A 13,488-nucleotide genomic window follows, 5' to 3' on the forward strand; every position below is an offset into this window, starting at 1 on the left:
TCTTGACTTAAAAAAATTAAACTGCATGAGAATTTTAAGGCTTATCTTCTGGTATCCTTTGAACACAAGGTTAAATACCGACTGGCAGATAATGAAATATTTGCCAAGTGCCCCTTGACAAAGTTGAGTTCTTTGTCAGTTGTTGACAAAGTTGAGTTGACAAAGTTGAGTAGAATGCCTCTGTGTGCGACTGAGCTATGGACGTTATAATTTGTGGCCTTGTGAAGTGCAACTAGTGATGTCCCACTGTTAGTATGAACATCGACGTCAAGTAAAAGTAATCTTTCACAGTGAACACAGCTGAGTTGCGTCCTTATGCGTCTGCAAGCTTATGACTGTGAGTGTGACAAAGGCAGGAAATTAGCTGTATGTCGACTAGAAAATCTGTCCATGGACCGAAAACTTGAAAATATCAGCTTTTCGGCCAGCTGGAGCTACTTTGTGTGGACAGAGCTTGACTAGGTAATGACCCCAGATACGTGCACACGGGATTGCAGTGTGTGTAGAAGCGCATGAACTTTCAGGAGAATAAATTTTCCATTGTAAGAAGACATCCATCTCGCTCTCTACTTTTCTAATCATCAACGTAGGGGAACGAAGTTTATATTATTTACTCATGAATATTTGGTCCATGCTTAATTCGAGTAAAGGCGTTCTTTTTTTCTTTTGGACGAAATCTGAATGTCGTCGTAAGATGCGGGGTCGGCATAAAACTGCATCGTATAACCAAGGTAATTAATACATTATTTCTATGGAGATTTTGCCAGGACCTAACCGATTCGTCGTAAAATGCAGGTTGTCGTGAAACCAGGGGACTTATAATCGAAGTTACACTGTACTACTGTATGCCTTCACATTTGTGGGCAGTGCATGGCTCACAGTCTCCTGCAGTGTAGTTCTAAATCAAAGCTTCTTCATACCTACTGGGATTTATACTAAGTTTTCAAGTTTCTTGTCAAATAGACCATTTACAGAGCACTGAATTTAAACCAACAAAATAGCACCAGTGAACATGCCTCTCTTCTGCATGGTGAAACAATTATTTATAAAATAAATCCTAATAATATAAGTTACTAATTAACTCAAAGCACGTGGACATTCCAGCACAGCAAATACATGATACTCAAGGAATGCTTTGATTAACATTATTTTTACTTCACTCGGTCATTTTGTTTAGCAATTCAATGTAAGGCACTAAATATGCAGATGTGTTCATGGCCATTCCTTGCGAGTGGGCATGTGCCCCTGTGATACAAGGGACATATGAAACTGAGATGTGGGCACATAATTTATTTGTACCTTCCTTTACACGCACCTTTTATTGTGAATGTTGGAACTCTGGTATTGGGAGCATTCCACTGCTGCCACCATTTGTTGTGCCTCGTGGTTGCAACATCCCCACGGTCATATCAGTAATTGAAACCTCCGTCTGGTGAGGCGCGACATAGGTAGCTGGCCCACCTCGTCAGACCCATCATGCAACTTTGCAGAGATAAGAGGCACTTCAACAAAACGACAGAAATTTATTTACATAGTAAAAAGTTTAGAGGCTGACAAGAAACGAGCAAGTGATCAAGTGAACTGCTCGGCTCTGAACTGAAGTGTTCTGCTGAAAACTACAATATCTCTTTGGCTTTTATAGTCGCAACACAACACCCATGCTGCCATCCCTGGGCGCATTGTCTACTACTTCAGCCAATACGGCGGTCTCGACACTCCGCCTACGAAGGAAGAGAAAGACGCCACACAACACAAGTGTAGAGGGCACAGTTTAAGACAATGCCCAAGTAAACACATGGCACCAAGAATTTGCTCATGGTACTAAGATTCCATACTTGGCTGAGGGACTAGACGTGGCATCATCCCAAGAACTCTCCCAGCAAAGGGGTGGAAGCTCGAAAAGAAAGGTAGGGGGGAGGTCATCAAACTGAGGGATGTACCAGTCCCCAGAGTGCCTGTAAATTCCTATGGCACTGCTTGAAAATGCAGCTACGACCTTCTCAAAAAAGCAAAGGCAACTGGCAATTACCACAGTGGGCCTCGTGTTAAACTTCGTGTCTTGCTTGGCACCAGGCCTCTTCGGCCCTGATTGTCTTTTTGGTTCTTGATGCAGAACCTGTCCAATGACACCGTTGTTTGCGCTGGGCTACAAGTTTATTCAGTTGTTCTCTGGTTCATGTCCTTCAGGGAATGTGTTAGTGACTTGCTCCAGGGCCCGCAGGTGCTGAAAAAAGTCCGCTGCTGGTCATGGTCATAACACCATTCTTTGTATTAGATGCATCATACAAATCCTTTGTCCTTGGTTCACAAACAGCTAACTATAGGCAACAATACAATGCACATACCATTGATTACTGCTGCTGCCTAACTCAGAGGTTGCCCCGCCGTGGTGGTCTAGTGGCTAAGGTACTCGTATGCTGACCCGCAGGTCGCGGGATCGAATCCCGGCTGTGGTGGCTGCATGTCCGATGGAGGCGGAAATGTTTTAGGCCCGTGTGTTCAGATTTGGGTGCCCCTAAAAGAACCCCAGGTGGTTGAAATTTCTGGAGCCCTCCACTACGGCATCTCTCATAATTATATGGTGGTTTTGGGATGTTAAACCCCACATATCTATCAACCAATTAACTCGAAAGAGGTTTTGTGTCATTTAGATTTTAAGATTGCATTCAAAAAGAAGAAATAAAGTGTGCTAAGAAGAGGCGGCAGGCAGTTTGGTTATGGTGGCCTCAGGAGGTGGCTTCTCTTGATTCTGGTGGCATTTTTGGCCTGCCTAACCACCCATAGCTGGTCATTCAGCTCCAAGCTTTTGTGGAACTCCTCCCAGCTTCACTAATGGTGGCGAAGAAAGCTCCCTGGAGGCCTTCACAGCTGAGGTGGCATTGGGAATGACTGAGCTCAAAGCTGCATGTGAGTTGCTATTTTCCACCATTGGTGGGTGCACTGTCACTTGGTCATTTCGTTCAGCAATTCAATGTAAGTCAGCTGGATATGCAGATGCGTTCATAGCCATTCCGTCCAAAGCAGGCTTGCTGGCAGTTTCAGGACTATTGTTGCCAGCACATTCCCGAGCATGTGGCTCAGTTTTGCTCTGTGCCGACATGCTCTACATATACCGGTGGGGCAAAAGTTTGGGTAGCAGTGGTGTAAGATGACTAGGCTAGGGTGCGAGTATTGCTGCTGTTCAATTATCATGCAGTGGTGCGAATTCACCTTACTTACTCACATAATCTTCACAGTTTTTTAACAGAAAATTGATGAAAAGTTGGGGGCGGGGGGAGTGCAAGAATTACGCGAAGAAAATTTTTTGCAAAAACAAAGAAAAACGAAGTGGTCGCAAATTGGTATTCTCACACTAGCAACCAACTCAACCTTTAAAAAGTACTAATCAAGAATACCTCAACAATAAAGCAACAGGTTCAACACAAGGCAAGGTTTATTTGAGACACAAAAGCTGCAAGCAAATAGTGGGGAGAGCGTTTTCGAATACCATACGCAAAGTTTGCTGGCATTGTGGGTGTTGTGGGTGCAGTGTTAGCACTCATCACTCAATAGAAGCCCACAAAAAGTTTGCGTACGATGTCAACCTTGGGCTGATGGCCATCTAACACGGAATTGTACGCAGTTACCTTCTGACAAAAGGAAGTTTAGCATTCATCCCAGACACATAGAAATACCAGCGCATCTTGGTGGCTTTCACTTGCCCGTTCTGCTGTCGCCAGCAGCGAACACAAAACTTGTTGCCTCCAACATGCCTACCAGTGGCCCTGTTGCCGTTGTTTAGTGTACGATCAATCACTTTAGCTTTCGAATTGCCCCACAGTGTAACCACAGTACGGACACAATGTCCACTAACACACCACAACGTGCACTTTCGCTTGGCTTGTATGGAATGGGCCTTTTCCTAGTCCAAACATCACCTATAATGGAATACGCCAAAACCAAAACTCGTGGCTCTTTCCTCCGAAATGGTCTATCGAAATGGTCTATCCGAAATGGTCTTTCCTCCGAAATGGTTCCTCCGAAATGGTATAACTCCGAAATGGTCTATCGTATGCCAGTAGGCAATCATAGAACTCCGAAATTGTCTATCGTATGCCAGTAGGCAATCATAGAGGCCTGCGTTCATACTTCTTTTTGGGGCGAACATTTGAAAGTTTGCGACACCAGATGTCGCTTGGTCCACACCTGTCATCACATTTTGGCCACCCAAAATTACGGCGCTGCCTCCTCGAGGCCGGCGCGCATTCTCAGACTACCTACCCGGAAAAGGTCCTTTGGGGCTCCATGCATTGATAGTGCACATATTGCTCAAGAAATGGTGCCAGGTTGTCATGTGCTATGACCAGTGGTTGGAAGGAGCAGACAACATTACTGCTGCGATTTTTGGATGTGCGATAATTACTCGCAGAAAAAAAATTGTTGTTGTAAATGTGAGGGATGTGAGAAATATGGAAGTGCAAGGATTATGCGAGCAAATACGATTCGTTTTTTAAGCTTATTGTGTTTGGTAAAGTCTTTGATCATTGTCAGGCGATCACCTAATGACTATATGATCCCTGTTCTTGCTGCGTGGCTGTCAAAGTGTTCCTATTTGGCCGAGCCAAAGCCCCATTCTTAGCCCCATTCTTGGGGCAGAGGCAGCGGCCAAGTAATAATGTTGCAGTTTGGCGAGTGGGACCTTGATCAGCGGCGTGGGCTACCATATTTCCCATGAGCAAGACATCACTCCACATTTTTTTGAAAGGCGGGTAGGGTAAATTATCACACCTTCATTCTTTCAAGCCTTCAATTACTTTAGCGAATATAAATTTAAATGTGAGCTAGTGAAATTTTGTGCATAATCAGTAAGCTATATAAAAGCATTATTCATTATGAAATGCACTTTATGCCACTGAACTTTTCCAGCTGTATGTATTTATGAGTTGTAATGATCAATGATTCATCTGTGTCATTGCACTGGTGAACAGAAACAGAGTAGGTTATCTTCTGCATTGTCTTTTGCAAACATCTTGGTCATGTTGCTTAATTTTTTGCACATTTTCAGCTGTTTGTTTGTAGCGTATGTTTTTTGTGTTCACTCCCCAGTGAACCACAAATATTGTGTAGACATCGATGGTATGTTTCTCGTGGACATTGTAAAAGTCTCTTAGATATCCATAGAAATCCAAATTGGGAAGATTAGATGTACCCGCAACTATGAAAAGCTTGGCCGAGTAAGGTTGCAGGTACGTTACACATAGACACTGAATGGACGTTCAATAGATATACACAGACATTTTCATTTAATAAATAAAAGGGTTTTCATGCACTTCGCACACTTCCCGCATGTAGTTGGTGTGTTAGACCTGTGGTCCCACGGCATTCTTGCTCATTGGCACTTAGCTATGTTTTATACAGAAAGCATCAAAGGCGTGAGGCTGGCAAATATTGATTGATATGCGGGATTTAATGTCTCAAAACCACCATATGATTATGAGAGGTGCCGTAGTATAGGGCTCCGGAAATTTTGACCACCTGGGGTTCTTTAACGTGCACCCAAATCTGAGCACATGGGCCTACAGCATTTTTGCCTCAATCGAAAATGTAGCCGTTGCAGCCGAGATTCGAACCCGGGACCTGCGGGTCAGCAGCCAAGTAAGTATCTTAGCCACTAGATCACCGAGGCGAGGCTGGCCGGATTGATGTCAGATGACCAATTTGAGGCCAACCTCACGGTGTTGATGCTTTCTGTAAGTATAGCACACCAGCTAAAAGCCACACTGCAGCGGGAGTGCAGGTCTCTAGCACACAAAACTAGTGCAGTGAGCTTGAAGGAAGTGTGGGGCTAGGAATAAGTCTGCTTTGTTTTTATTGAGCTTCCTTTAATTCCTCATCTTTTTATTTTCTTTTTAGTTTTTTCTTTGTCTTCTCTATTTTTTCATCTATTTACTTTGCCCTTTCTATTTTTCTCATTTCTTTTTTTCCATCTCTTTCTATTTTTCACTTGCTTCATCTTTTCTATTTTTGTGTAGTTTTTCTTGCGTTATGCCAAGCGACGACAGTCCAGGCCCCTAATTAAAGTGCTTCACACTTCAAATCACCTTTGGGATATGACCTTACGCTATTATGTGTGGCAGCACGAATGCCACGCATGTGAGTTTTATGGTCGTTCGCATGCTATATCTCCTCGCGCATGTAAGTGTATACATTATGCTCACTCAAACATTACATATGTCTATTTATGTTCGAGCACTTTCTAGATTTTTACGTGCCAGTATATATTTATCATTCTCAGCATCAACTAAAGTGGTCTTGAAAGACAGAAAGTTCTGCGATGCATTTTCTGTTAATAGCACGTATATGTGACATCATTTGCAACGTCTAGTTTTTATCTAAGAGAGAAGTGCATACGATGTTAATAATGTATAAGCTTTCTAGATTGTAAGGATAGCACATTATGGATCTGTCGATTAGATGTTATCGATAGACATAGATGTATGAATCTTATTTCTATGTTGACAGGATATCAGTGGTTCACTGGGTCCTGTAGACTATCTCACTGCAGCTACATATAGTGCCAAATAGCAGACTTGGCAGTAGCCCTTTTCAAGGTGCTGATAGTTGCTTAATTTGCTAGCTTTGAGACATTAGCTATTGAATAAACAAATAATAATTGAATCAACAAATCGTGTTAAAAATTGCATGGAATGTACAATGTGTACAGCAACTTTATTGTAGAAATGTAAGTGTCTAATGAGGTGAAAAACCTGCAAACTTTATTGTCTTGCACTGAAAACATGCAAACATAACACAAAGGCATTTGTTTTTTAATGCTTAGTAATATTGCTTGGCACAACATTAGCTGCAGTAAAATATGACTGTCAACCCCCATCTACTTGAAACATTGACGAAAGGCCGTTTCATTTTTGTTTGATTCTTTCAGAGTGTAATATTAAACCTTGTGCTGCATTTTATTTTTTTCATTCAGGCTTATTTTTTGTGTTTCACCTATCAGAGGTGACCTCATCACAGGAAAAGCTGGTGTTGCAGTCAACATTATGTAGCTTTAGGGATCACTGAAATGCATGGTGTATAAAAAGTTTGAGGAGTAATATTAGAATGAAGGTTTTAGCACCGATACGGTTGATTGAGCAGCAGCCTAGTGCAAAGATAATTAACCTCTGATATATAACGTGTCATCAAAATGAATGAAAGATAAACTGCAATACAGTTGAGTTGTTTTATAAGAGACACTGATGCAAGAGACGGCTGATTATGAGGGACACCGATGGGCCCAAGATTGAAATAGGGTTTGATCAGAAAACGAAGATGTGGTACCCTGCTTCCTAGAAACACCTCATATAAGACACAAGAACTACTTCTAGGTTCATGTCGCTTATGAAGTGGTATACCTGTATTGCAAACACTTATTGAGTCATGTCTGTGAGTGAAGAAGTCTTCACAGCACTATGCAGGCTAGGTTATGTTTGTAACCTAATTGCTTTCCATTCATTCATGTATTAATATATTGATAAGAAGTATCGCTACCAGGAAAAACAAGGGAAGCGCGGGTAGAGAATGAAGACGACGTTGCCTCCACTGCGATCCCTCTGAGTGGGTACGAGCCATGGCGGTGGAGATCATCATCATTATACTGTGATCCCGGACTCGGGGCCCATTAAAAACCCCCATTAAGTTACCTTGCCTTGTGTAACAATTTGGTGGAAGGTGCTAGGTAGAACGAACCTAAAGACGGGAGCTTCACTACCAGGACTGCGTCGCAGCCGCCGCCTCGCCGGACTTACACCTTCGCCGATCTTAATGGGCCAAGAGCAGCCATCCAACGCTTCAAGGCCAACTCCGATGGGTTCCGTGCCGTACTACAGAGTGCCACCAAACTTCGGCGGGACCTCAGGAGAAGACGTCGACGTGTGGCGCAAGAACTACAAGCGGGTGAGCAGAAGCAATGGCTGGGACTCGAACGAACAGCTCAATCATGTCGTATTCTCGTTAACTGACACTGCCCTCAAGTGGTACGAGAACCACGAGGACATGTTCACGACTTGGGAATGTTTTGTTGAAGAAGTGCAGAAGTGTTTCGGTGATTCGGACGCAAAGAAGAAACGTGCGGAGCAGACATTGTCTCAGAGGGCACAGCTTTCAAGAGAAACATGTACGACATACATTGAAGAAATATTGAAGCTGTGCAAGATCATGAATGGGAGGATGTCTGAAGAAGACAAGGTTGGACACGTTCTCAAGGGTATAGCCGAAGACGTGTACAATTTCTTAATTGGGAAAGACTGCTTCAACTCCGTGTCCGACGTGATGAAGCACTGTCGTACCTTTGAATCCCTCAAGATGCGACGAATTTCTCCTAAATTCAGCCGCCTGTCCAACGTTCCCACTGTGGCTAGTGTTGAAACAGTGCCGCCTAACGACCTTGCTTTGACCATACGGCAGATCGTCAGAGAAGAGCTGCTTCGATGTCAGCAGACCTATCATCGCCCCAGCGATTTTCAGGATGTGTACGTAAACGAACCAGAACGTGTGTGGACTCCTGTTTCTTTTCCACCATGGCAACCATCGATCAACGCAGCAGACGCTTATGAATATCAAGGCACATGGCAGGCTGGATTCCCCTGTCATCCAACTCCCAACTACGAACGAAGATTTTGCCCGCCTGTTTACCCAACATCGCCTGCCTACAGTGCCCCTGAAGGGCGGCACCACTATCCCATGCCTTCCGAGAGGAGTCGTTACTGTGAGCAGCCACGTGCCCCTCGACCAATTCCCGTATGCTACAACTGTGGCGTCCCGGGTCATATTGCACGTTTTTGTGACCACCGCCCATATCAGCGACAGTCTTGGCACATGTCTCACCAATCTTTCGACTATCCGCACTCCACGTCACGGAAACCACGCGCATCTACTGGGTCACGCTATCCCTCGCCGGCCTCTGATCGAAGTTTGACGCCACCACCAGCTCCCCGTGCTCGACGATCGCCGTCGCCACGGCGACGCGCACGTACACCGCCGCCGGAAAACTAGTAGGTGCGGTTAGTGGGGGTGAAGCCGCAAGATCACAGGTGCTATCTACAGATATACCCCCTTAGCATTTATGTTGAAGAACAAAGTTCGTGTAGTTGTCGATGGAGTGGCTACTATGGCACTTGTGGATACAGGCGCGACAGTCTCGGTGATGAGTGTAAATTTTAAGAACCTGCTAGGACCAAAAGTGATGTTTTGCCTGAACTGTGAAAGACATTTCGTGGTGTAAGTGGTGACGTGTTGTGTTCGGTGGGATATTGTTCTGTGGACGTCTCGCTGTGTGGCAAGGTGTTTTGCACAGAGTTTGTGGTTATTCCGTGGTCTACACATGACGTTATCTTGGGTATTAACTTCTTGTTTGAGTGTGGGGCAACTGTAGACTGCAGAAATGGGCATCTTTCTATACACGGTACTTTCCCAACGGCGCTCTTGGAAAAATCCTGTCCGGGGGAATGCATCTTTTTCATCTCCGTGGATACAGTCATTCCAGCATTTTCTGTTGTGTGTGTTCCCGTGACATGTTCCAGTAACAACTGTGGCAAGTTTGACGCCATGCTCGAACCGATTCTCTTGGCATGCCTGAAAAAGAACATTCTCATTCCCCTTTATATAGTGTCAGTCGTTGATGGATGGGCAGGTGTGTGGACAATGAACAGTTCCATGGAGCCTGCAATTCTGCCAGGCGGCATGAAACTTGCAGTATTTATACCCGAGTCATGTACGAGGCTGGTTGCACTTGTTGATGCTACAAGCCAAAATGAACATCTAGGCTTAGAAGGTTCAGAAGATGCCTGATTGCTACAAATGGTCAGCAAGTCACTTGACCAAAGCGAACGTCATACACTGCTCGATGTTCTATCTAAGCACTCGAAAGTGTTTGATTTTTCTAATTACAGCCAAAGGCCCTTAATCCCAGCGTCCCGGATACGTCGTCAAATCCACACCGAGTCGGCGCATCCCATTAGGCAGAAACCTTACCGAGTGGCACCATCGGAGCGCAAGATCATCAACGAGCAACTCCAAGAAATGCTGGAAAAGGGAATAATACAGGAATCGGCAAGTCCGTGGGCTGCTCTCATCGTTCTAGTGAGGAAGAAGGGTGGTACGTGGAGATTTTGCGTTGACTACCGCCGACTGAATTCTGTGACCAAGAAAGACGTCTATCCACTGCCGCGCTTCGATGACGCTCTAGACTGCCTGCATTCCGCGTCCTACTTTGCCTGTAACCTGATCTAAGGTTGACAGATGAAAATTCCGATGCACGCAGCTGACAAAGAAAAGACTGCATTCGTTACGACCGACGGACTTTACGAGTTCAACGTTATGCCATTCGGATTAGATAATGCTCCTGCAATATTCGAAAGATTTATGGACTCTATATTGCATGGTTTAAAATGACATATATGCATGTGTTACCTTGATGATGTCGTAATTTTTGGACGTACGTTTGAGGAGCATAACACTCGCCTAGACTTCATGCTCAGCTGCATTGAAAAAGCTGGCCTTGTATTGAATTAAAAAAAGTGCCACTTTGGCGAGCGACAGACATTGGTTTTAGGACATCTCGTTGACAAAGATGGCATTAGACCTGACCCACAAAAGACAGCGGCCGTTGAATCGTTCGAGCGTCCTAAATCTGTGAAACAACTGCATAGCTTCATCGGGCTCTGCTCGTATTTCCGCCGGTTCGTACCCAAGTTTGCGGATGTCGTTCACCCCCTGACGAACCTTCTACGCAAGAACAGCCCGTTTCAATGGACCTCCGAGTGTGATGCCGCTTTTCACAAGCTGAAGTGTTTGTTAACTTCACAGCCAATACTTCGGCACTTTAATCCTTCATCAACCACGGAAATTGACGCAGACGCAAGTGGCATCGGTATCGGTGCCGTTCTCGTTCAGCGTTCTGGTAAGAAGGAATACGTTGTGGCGTACGCAAGTCGTTCTTTAAGCAAGCCTGAACGCAACTACACAGTGACCGAACAGGAAGGCCTAGCGGTAATCTTTGCCGTGCAACGGTTTCGCTCATACATCTATGGTCGCCTATTCACTATCATCACAGATCACCATTCCCTGTGTTGGCTGGTCAATCTTCGCGACCCATCCGGCCGCCTCGCACGATGGGCCATTCGTTTGCAAGAACATGTCTTCACCATTTCATACAAGACTGGCCGTCTACACGCTGATGCGGATTGCCTCTCCAGAATTCCGCTACCATTGACAGATTGTGAAGGCGATAACTTTGACCACCTTATCGCTTCTCTGTCATCTGGCTTTCCCGATGCCGTGACTTTCGCCGCTGAGCAGCGTAATGACCCAAGCTTGAAAGCTCTCTTCTCTGGAGCGAGAAATTCATTAAGCGAAGGCCGATTCTGCGTCCGAAATGGTCTTATTTACCAGAGAAACTTGTCCACGACGCGCACCCGCTTTCTGCTAGTTGTTCCTGCATCCCTCCAAACGTCTGTTCTGCGTCTCACACATGATGACCCCACCCCTGGCCATCTAGGCACCGCACGAACACTCAGTCGCACGAAAGAGCGGTTCTATTGGTAGAACATGAGCAAGACAATTCAGAACTACGTGGCCAGCTATACGCAGTGCCAGAGCCACAAGCGGCCCTCCTCGGGTCCAGTTGGTCACCTGCAACCTGTGAAGCCTCCCGGTTCCCCTTTTGAAAAGGTCGGCATTGATCTGATGGCACCATTTCCACACTCTTCAAAAGGTAACTGGTGGATAATTGTATGCGCCGACTACCTGACGCGGTACTGCGAGACAGCTGCCTTATGCTCCGTCACGGCAGTCCAGGTTTCGGAGTTCCTGTTGCATTCAGTCATCCTCCGACATGGACCTCCTCGCGTGATAATAAGTGACCGTGGACGACAATTTACCGCTGATATTGTCGAATCATTACTTCGTTTGTGTGCCTCCAAGTTCCGACACTCAACTGCGTATCATCCACAAACTAACGGCCTCACCGAGCGCACAAACCGAACGTTGATCAACATGTTGTCTATGTACGTCGCCTCCGACCACAAAAACTGGGATGAAGTTTTACCATTCGTCACGTACGCCTTCAATACGTCGAAACACAAAACAACATGCTACAGCCCTTTCTATATGCTCTACGCTCGCTCACCTCGACATACGCTGGACACTATCTTTCCTTTTGTCGTCCATGATGATTTAACAATTGCGGAAACTTTGTGTCGTGCGGAAGAGACACGTCAACTTGCCTGCTTATGTACACTGGCAGCGCAAGAGCCCTTCAAAACTCGCTACGACAGTCAACACAGGCATGTAACCTATGCCCACGGTGATCTAGTGTGGGTGTGGACCCCAATACGCAAACGGGGTTTGAGCCAAAAGCTACTGGCACACTACGCCGGTCCTTTCGTAATACTCAATCGTCTCAGCGAAGTCAACTATGAAATTGCACGTGTCACCACTAGTGGCCGACGTTCATGCAAGACAGAGGGGACGCATGTTGCCCGCCTGAAGCCGTTTACATGAAGGATGCAAGAATGACTCGACCAGAGGGCTTCGTCTGAAACCGGAGGAATGATAAAAAGTATCACTACCAGGAAAAACAAGGAAAACGTGGGTAGAAAATGAAGACGACGTTGCCTCCACTGCGATCTCTCTAAGTAGGTACGAGCCATGGCTGTGGAGATCATCATCAATATACTGTGATCGCGGACTCGGGGCCCATTAAAAACTCCCATTAAGTTACCTTGCCTTGTGTAACAATATTCTTGATTTCGTCAATAAAAATGTCAGTTGGCAGTCAGCACCTGTCCTAGTGCCACCTTCCTTCATCCTGTTTTTGCACTGTTAGTTCAAGTGTATAGTCGTGTACCAAGTAGCCCGCCTTTCTCTGTTTTTGCAGGTAGTCTTTCATTCACTCTGCATGAACTAACATCTGGCTTAAACAGCTCCATTGTTCAAGGGGCCCTGCAACACTTTTTCAGCGTGGTCGGAAAATGCTGCCAATGTTTCGTCAGAGCTCCCGAGAACACGCGAGCCAAATATAGCGCTGCACAGAAGTCCTGGGATTTACGATTAATCCTCAAAATCAGCTTGAAGTCATTTCGCTTTCTTTCTGCAAATGATGCCGTGTGCTCAAATGATCACGCTTCATACACAGTCATGGCCATTGGCTGATTTTAGAATCATGAGCGGCATAGTTACAGTGGCCACTGAAAGAGGTCACGAGCACGCTCATGCGCGTGTTGTGACTACACTGAAAGTGAGCCAGACGTTCAAAGAAAATGATAAGGAAAAGGGCTCAAAGTCGTGAAACATGCATCACATGACTTCTTTCTCCCATTCTGTCACTCCCTGCTTAGCTTCAAGCATGCATGTGGGGAAAAAAGTAGATAAAGCAATTATAGCATATGATAAAGTGTTAACTTGACGGAATCTAAAAATTTTTTGCAATTATGGAATGATGCCATTTGATAA

The 13,488-nt window shown here is 45.3% G+C and overlaps 1 protein-coding gene across 6 annotated transcripts in view; it reads left to right on the top strand.

Annotated features, from left to right (window-relative positions):
- Positions 1-13,488, top strand: part of mdy (diacylglycerol O-acyltransferase) — a 260,993-nt gene that overhangs the window by 217,428 nt on the left and 30,077 nt on the right. The gene's annotated exons all lie outside the window — the stretch shown is intronic.

The sequence above is a fragment of the Rhipicephalus microplus genome, chromosome X (genome assembly GCF_043290135.1).
Source record: "Rhipicephalus microplus isolate Deutch F79 chromosome X, USDA_Rmic, whole genome shotgun sequence".
Classification (NCBI taxonomy): Eukaryota; Metazoa; Arthropoda; class Arachnida; order Ixodida; family Ixodidae; genus Rhipicephalus; species Rhipicephalus microplus.